Raw genomic sequence first — 8,375 nt, 5'->3', positions numbered from 1 at the left:
CTCTTCCACATAATCCGTAAATCTATCGCCGACAACCATAGGAATTGGCACAATGCTCTAACAAACGCCCTTTGGGCCAATAGGGTCACTCCAAAAGTAGCATTAGGAAACTCCCCATACTTCCTCATCTATGGATAGGAAGCCATCTTGCCTCCTAATGTTATCCTTCCCTCCTTACAGCTCTCCCAATTTTTGAGAGGAACTCCTTTAGCCTTACTTCAAAAAAGGATCAACCAACTGGTGAGGTTGGAGGAATTGAGAGATAAAGCCAAAAATAAATTTAGAATTCACCAAATGATTGTGAGGAAATGGTTTGATCACCATCTGGCAGGGGATAAAGATTACCAGGTGGGAGAGCTAGTCCTGAAATGGGACAAGTTGAGTGAGCTAAAAGGTAAACACACGAAATTCCAACATTTATGGTTGGGCCCATTCTGAGTTGAGGATAAAATTGGTCAGGGAACTTACAGATTGAAAAATTTATAGGGAGAAATTGAAAAACTCCCTGTTAATGCCCAACACCTTAAAAGATACTTCTAGTAGGCACCACATGGTGGTTACCTCCTGAATAGGTTAGGATTCATTTTATTTTTCTATTAGCTTAGTTACATCTTCATCTTGTCCATTCCTGTTTTGCGCAAAGTTTATTTTCCTTTTGAATTTCAGTCCTTTTCAGTCAATTGATTTTGGTCTTTCAGTCTCGCTTTCACCTTTTATAACCCTCTTCCGATTGCCCTCATTCACTACCTTCAGCCTTTTGCTTCCCTCATTAACCTGCTGATGAGTCTACAGATCCTAAATTCACTATCAACTTGCAAAATCAGCAGTAAAATTTGAGTCAAAGCCACTCATTGGCACATGCTAGGAACTAGGGAGGCTCTGTTGATAACCTGGATACCCGAAGCATGTAGGGACATCTTTATAAAACGAAAAATGTGTAACTACGGATTAGATTGCCATGGCGAGACACTGCATTTTTTTTTTAAATCCCACTCAAACCTAGCCTATACTTGTCTATAAGGTTTGCAGTCATTCTCCATTGGTTCCATCCACTACACTAAGTTTTCCAATGCCCGCCATCCACAATTAAGCCTCCTTTCATGGGCTAAACTCACTATCATATATCTTGTGGCAAATCCAATTGTGCTTTAGTCCTTATGCCTAAAACTGGAAGGAATTGTGTAAAAGAAAATGAAATGTTGAGTCCTTGTGCCAATCTAGAAGGATAGGTTGTTTGGGAAGCCTGTTGGAGTAGGGACTATTGCTGGACTTAGAGTACTGGTTGACATAAAAAACCAAACTTGGCTTAAAGCAGTTTAAAAATATGGCATGATCCATGACTACGCCCCATTCAATCATATGAAAGTATAGCACTAAAATTCTTACATAAAGTGCAGATAAACATATTTACATCAAGTTTGATGAGAAACAAAGAGCTGAGGTACACACCTAAATAGGTATTGATAGACCAATTATGGCCCCGAAAGGATTTTTAAAACTAGAAAATAGGTAAAGGAGGGTCAATAAATCCCATAATATGACCATTGGAGAATGCCTGTCAAAACACTATCAGTAAGTAGAAGCCTTTTGTCTCTATCCCGCCTAAAGCTATTAATGCTGAAGTGGAACCCATGCCTATCCATCTATACAATTTTCATTTCAAGCTTATCTTAACACTCTTATTTTCTACTAATCCAAGCTTTATTTGGTAACAAAGATAACTATTTCACCCAGTGATTTGCCATTTGTTGTGGCCACAACCACCACCCTATCAAAACCTACTTTGGTAGCAAATTTGAATGGGTCCCCTAGAAGTTTGATCTTTCATTTCTCTGAATGATATCCCTACTGCATGATTCATGGATAACCGAGACTAGCCCTTCATTGATATCTTTCGTCAAGACTTTTCTCAACCCTCATAATCATTCACGGTACATTTATGCCCGCACATATAATCACCCCCCACTCTTACTATTGTCGTTTGTGGACTTAATCCACAAAACCTTCTATCATGGCTTTATCTCTGTTATAACACTTGTGTAATGGAAATACTTTGCCCACACATATCCGCACTCCCCCGGTTTCTGTAATTCCTCGAAGCATGCCTTCATCACTAATCGCAATTGGCAGATTTCTATAGTCATACAAAAAGTGCAATGTGAATAGCAGACCCACTGGGATTATCAAGCATAATATATATATTTTCAAGTCCACATATCACAATTGGCGGATCCTTGGGCCTGTGCATAAGGCACGATGCGATATGGTAGACCCAGCGATAATTGTACACCTGGGTGCATAATATTTGAAATCTGGCCTTGTGGTTAGATGGGGGTTTTCCCGTGTATTCTTATGCATTCCGATAAAATGTTGTGGTCCAGGTTTTCAAAGGAAAATCTGATAGGGGTGATTTTGCATGGGATTGCCCACTGCAATGTGCAATTGCAACTCGACCACATCGCAACCTAGGCTGAACTAGGGGCCGATTCTTTCACACTTGTTCCTTGTGATTTTATGAAAGTTTTAATGTAGGTAGAATTTGTGTTTTGTTTAAGCATTTCTGTTATATTTTTCATATTCATAGCTAATGTTAAATATCTCTACAAGCGAGGACCAAGAGACGAAAGGAAAAATTGAAGAACTCATGGCAGCACTAATCCCTCAAGATGTCATTTCGTCCAGATACACCTTAAAGCATGCCAGATGTGGGATGATGAGCATAGCATCTTCAGTTTACTTCAGGAAATGAAAGGGAATAATGACCATTCCATATAGGTGCAAAGAAATGATGTGCAGTCACTCTCTTTTCCATCTGCATCTATTCATTTCCATAGGAAATGAAGCGCTCCAAGAGTTATTCCCTTTACGTGTCAGCGGTTACACCGACTGTCCTACGTCTGTATATTCTAATTTGTATATTGAAAAGAAAAGGGGAGGTGAAAAGTTAAGGGAAGACCGAGGGTCATTTCCTGTTGCATAAATATTGCCTTCGGAGATGAGGGGAGGGCTTTTTTTTTAGGATGAGAGAGAACAACTTTGATTTATTGTGAATAAAGAAGACTGTTTGGGTCAAGAAGAAGCCTTTTCGGATTGATTTTCCTCTTCTTTCATGTGTTTAGAATCAGGATGTTGTTGCTGGCATGAATATAAATGTGTTTTGTTTTGTGCATATTGATAACGTACAGTTCATGATTAGTCTTGGTTATTCAATTGTAATCAAATAGCATGGTTAACTCATGAAAGGTTGCTGATTCGAAACTTTGTTAAACATCAGCTGCAAGTGTTGTTTGTATGGAAAGGAATGTGAATTCTTGTATAAGTAATTGGATTGCAATTAGGATTTAATACAACCTTTTTCCTATGTGAACCAGTAATTGATTCATTTGGACTTGGAATCTATATATCATGTTTAACATCTTTTTTGTTATGCTCCCACAGGATAGATTAGAATAGCTAGGATTAGCATAAGTAGTTAAAATTAGTGTAGATAGGATTTAATACTTATAGGTTAGTTGTTTCTCTTTGTTGATTTAATTGAAGTCTTATTCCAAGAAGAAATCTTTCAACACATATAACAGTTTACGAGGTCCTTTAAAACCCGTTGGAACTAGCCATTCCAAACAAAAGTAGATCTATTTGGGGTCTGCAATCAGGCTAGTTCCCCTTGTTGGCATAGCGAACATTCACCCTGTCAACACTACCAAAGAGCAATCAAACTCAAATTTTACAAAAAAATGTTGGTTTTACAGAGAATAAGACAAACCAGAGACTCAAAAAACCACAAAAAGAAAAATAAGTTTTTAAAGAAAGACAAGGAAACTTCAATTTCTCCCTTCCCAGTTATCATCGCAGTTAATCTACGGGCATTGGTGTGATGGGTCAAAGTTACTAAACTACAAAGATGTGTTAAAACACACTTTCAGAGAAGGACAAGTGTGATGGGGATAATTCACACAAAAAGTGAAGGAAAGACCCTAATCAAGCTCGAAATTTAGTTTTTCAAAGCCAAATTATAATCTGAACAAGATAAAAAGAGTCAAATACAGAGGTCTAAAAAGGCTATGACAAAGAAAATCACTGAAGGAGAATGTGTCCCCAGTGGAGTTGCCATGTTGTTTTGTGGATAAATCCCTTCTGCGAACATAATTGACCTCCCTAGGTTCAATGGCTTAACCTAGAAAAAACCAGAATATTTTTTTCCTTATAGATATTTGAAACATAAGAAGAATACTTACTTGGAATCCAATGCAAGCTTCCTTCTTCTCTTCACTTGTTTCCTCAAACCCCAAATTTGACTTCCAAAAGTAGAACCCGCAAATCAACCAAAATGAGTAAAGAGACCAAAATAGATAATATGATATATTCAAATAACTCTAAACAAGAGATTAATGAATACTATTCTACATATGTAAAAGCAAAGACACAGTGTATGGGAAAAATAATGCACTTTGTATTAATATCAATAGAGAAACATTACAACCCTTTTTAGGCCATGATGTTTTGAATCTCTCCCATATTTATTGTCCTTTCTTTGCCACAATGAAAAGCCTCCAATATCATCAATATCTAAGGATGGATTATGGACCTCCAAAGTTAAATGAGAAGCATAAGGGAAACAATCATAGTCTTCAAAAGCCAACCCAGACTCTATAGCAGGTAGGTTTTCTTTTAGGACAGATGAGGAATTTTTAGATCCACTATACTTGGGCTAGATCCACTTTGAAAGGGGATAAGTTCCATGGGATAAGAGATAAATCCTTACTTGTAGGAATTTAAGGTCATATTCAACAATAAATCGAAGAAACAACTCCTGAATCATCTAGAAGGGGAAGACTCGAAATTATATTTTATTTTACCTAATTTCTAAGTGTCATTGCACTTATTTTAATGGAAACCTACGTTGATCAATGCAAGTTTCATGTGTGCAGCCTGCACTATCGCAATTTTTCAAGAGAGTAATTCGATGGAGTCTTAAATTAGGGCTTTGAACCATTGTAATCTAGGATCTTTACAACTTTTTGCCTTGCAGGGCATTTATGCAAAGTGTAATGGATGGCGAGAGATTCATGTTCAGGGCCTTTTTCATAAGTGCAAAAAAATGGCCTGTAATAGGAACTATTCCTATTAACTACTTATATAATATTAGTATAAAAAGTCAATTCACTTACAAGATATTATTTGACACATTCTCAACAAAAACACTTAATCGAACCCATTCTTACTAACTACTTATATAATATTAGTATACAAAGTCAATTCACATAAAAAATATAATTTGACACATTTCCAACAATAATAGTTAATCAAACCCATTCTTATTAACTACTCATATAATATTACTATACAAGGTCAATTCACAGAGTGTTTATACTCAAAGGTAAAAGTTTGATTTTAACTAAGCAAATGACTTTAGCTGTCAGATTTGAACGGATATGACTCGTTATTAGATATTTCTCTGCATCTTTTTATTTTTTAACACAAATGTTGTAGAATATATAAAGCAAACATTGTTCAAATTTTAGGTCCATAACCATAGTGGTTTTAGTGGCAGGAGTTTATATTTATTGTTTTCTATATTGAATCTTCTATGGATAAGATTGTGATAACAAGTGTTTTGAAAAACCCTCATAAAAAATGCCACATAAAAAAATATACAATCACAATAGTCATTTTGGAGGGTATATGTACTTTGATGTCTCAATTTTTACAAAAGAGTACAAAAAGAATGTTGGTGGGATTTAGGGTCTAGATTTTGAATCTATCCTGTTGGAAATAATACTGAGAGGGGGGGGTGAATCAGTGTTATCACATTAATAAAACTTTTTCATTTCCATAATCAGATTCATACATGCTACTTCCACAACTTCTTATGATTAAGTTAATTGATCTTCAATGAGTGCATTAGGACATTATCAACCATATTATCAGTTAACAGATGCAGTAACACAGAATAGATCATCACACATAAGGCACACACATGAACACCATGATATAAGGTGGAAACCCAATGCGGAAGAAAACCACCTGCTGCAAGTCACCTCAATCTTCTTCTTAATAAGAAAATCCTTTTACAATATTTGTACTGGTGCAGTCTTATACCAGTACGGGAGCTACAACCCCCTTTGCTCTTGTACTAGCCGATCCATTTACTAGTACGCAGGCTACTACCTGCTACAATGCTCCAAAGATTTCCTTTAGCTCTTGTACTAGCTTAGATACTAGTATGTAGGCGCCGGCCTACAATCTTCTCTCCTCCAAGTACCATGTTTCATCAATTTTCATACTGGATACACTGAAGCACAACACATAATCTGAAAGGCCACGTTTCATCCAATTTTCATACTGGACCCAACAACAACATTGAAGCTCATAATCAAACAACCTTCTAAATCACCCAAGCACTAGATCAATACATATACGAGTGAGTTATCAACCAGATCTAGTCCACCAGATCATATAAGGATAAGTCATTATGAACCGAATCCATTCATCTATCAATACTGAAGCTAATCATGATCATTCAATCAATCACTGCGGTTATCATAATACCAGAAACCAGACATCACTTCAAAACCCAGAACACAGCAATGATAAACATGGACAGCTAAATTGATTTCAAGAGAAGTACGCAGCTTCACCCATGTAATGCCTGCGTACAAGTATGCACTGTTCTTCTGTGGCGCCGCGGACCTCCGCACCTGCGCCTTCTATGGCACCGCGCACCTCCGTAGCTGCGCCTTCTGTGGCGCCGCGCACCTCCGCAGCTGCGCCTTCTGTGGCGCCGCGTACCTCCGCAGCTGCGCCTTCTGTGGCGCCGCGCACCTCCGCAGCTGCGCCTTCTGTGGCGCCGCGCACCTCCGCAGCTGCGCCTTCTGTGGCGCCGCGTACCTCCGCAACTGTCCCTTCTGTGGCGCTGTGTACCTCCGCTACTGTGCCTTCGGTGGCACCGCACACCTCCGCAGCTATGCCTTCTGTGGCACCGCGCACCTCCGCAGCTGCGCCTTCTATGGCGTCGCGCACCTCCGCAGTTGCGCCTTCTGTGGCGCTGCGTACCTCCGCAGCACCGCGGACCTCCGCACCTGCAGCGCTTCTGTGCCTGCGTATCTCCGCGCTTTTCTTTCACTGCACTTGCGTACTTGCGGGTATAGATAATTTCAAGACTTCAAGAATAATCCAGACTGTCAGATCTATAGATCTGATCATGCGCCGAAGTGACATCAGTAGATTCGCCTTATTTAGATCTAGACATTACTCCAAGAGATCATAGTATTTCAGATCTAGCTCTCATAAGATGTTCAACCCAAACACATGCTCAAGCCAAATGATCTACTTTGCTTTATATAGGCAAGCTCTTCCTCAAATCATGGATCAATACCACGAGCCAAAACCATAATAACACAATACTGTCGGCTAAATACCAAGGGTTAAACATAAGAACCCCACGTGTGCTTTTCTTTGCCTTGAAGTAAGTGAACTGGGGGTACGCACCTCCTGAACGGGATAACTGCAGGTATGTACGCACTTTATGTAACACCGACCTGCGTGTACGCACCTTCTGTAAGGTGTACCTGCGTACCCCTTATTTTCTTCAATATTTGATAGCTGATCATCAATCTCTGCTGCTGACTTGAAGTACTGTGATCTATCACCTGAATGGGTTGCCATCAAGGACAACACTTTAGCCATAATGTAAGAAATCTCCCCCTTTGGACTTGATGGCAAAGCTTACTTGTGAACTGTCATCTGATCCCTTTGTGCTGTCCGGTAACCCATGCACTCTGTCACATCTGATATTCTTTCTGTAGATTCATCTGAATGTATACAAGTGAGATGATCTTCTATGAGAGGGTTGCCATCAAGTACAACACATGCATCATAATGCCAACAATCTCCCCCTTTGGACTTGATGGCAACAACACCAAATCACTCTCCCCCTTTGACATCAAGGGCAAAGGGTTATGCTCCCCCTAAGAACATGCTCCCCTTGACTATAAACCAGATCTGCTGAAGTCTCTGAATGAGCTCCCCCCTTTGTATATGCCATGGTACACCAATCTGATCATGGTCTTTCTGAGAACAAGCTGAGATGTCTGCTCTGCTATATAGTGTTGTTCATGCTCAAGCTCCCCCTGACTGTAAGCAAGGTCTGCAAAAAGATGTTCTACAAGAAGAACATGACTCTATATATCATAAATGACCTTCCTATCACCAAAAGACTCAATACATACATTCATCACAATGGTGATACATCAAAAGTTTACATATGATAACATCATTCATCCCAGGCATAGTGGGGAAACATAGGCCGTTACATGACCTGAAGAGATAACTACAATAGAGACCCACTATTACATCATGAGTAAAGACCAATCACC

Source organism: Pinus tabuliformis, chromosome 7 (genome assembly GCF_031772625.1).
Source record: "Pinus tabuliformis cultivar Carrire ecotype Pingquan chromosome 7, CPIR1, whole genome shotgun sequence".
Taxonomy (NCBI): domain Eukaryota; kingdom Viridiplantae; phylum Streptophyta; class Pinopsida; order Pinales; family Pinaceae; genus Pinus; species Pinus tabuliformis.
This window is presented reverse-complemented; position numbering follows the sequence as displayed.